The sequence below is a fragment of the Eimeria tenella genome, genomic scaffold (assembly GCF_000499545.2).
Source record: "Eimeria tenella Houghton genomic scaffold, Eth_scaff2597, whole genome shotgun sequence".
In the NCBI taxonomy this organism is placed as follows: Eukaryota; Apicomplexa; class Conoidasida; order Eucoccidiorida; family Eimeriidae; genus Eimeria; species Eimeria tenella.
Window position 1 is genome coordinate 1 of NW_013542468.1, and position 475 is coordinate 475.

Sequence of the window (475 nt, forward strand, 5' to 3'; positions counted from 1 at the left end):
TTTGCTTCTCAAGAACATCCTGCTGCTGCTGCTGCTGCTGCTGCTGCAGCAGGGGCCCCCAAGGGGGCCCCTAGAGGCAGAGGCAGAGAGGGGCAGCAACTGATACCTATGGGGGGACTCCGGGGTTCGTCCTGCTGCTGCTGCTGTTTTGCTGCTGCTGCTGTATGTGTGTGCTCTTTTGCTGCTGCTGCTGCTACTGTGCGTGCTGTTCTGCTGCTGCTGCTGCTGTTCTGCTGCTGCAGCGGCCGGCGCCAGTCGGGTCTTCCGAGCAGCTCGAAGCTGCTGCTGCTCACCTTGACGCATTGCTGATGTCTTTTAATTTAATTAATTCATATTAAATTAATTTAATTAATTTAATCGAACTAAATTAAACTAATTAAATTAAATTCTACTTTTTGCTGCAGACATGGTGGACCTGGCCGAGGGCTTCGACCGCCTGTGTCTGTACACTGACGACCCGCAGCAGCTGCTGCAG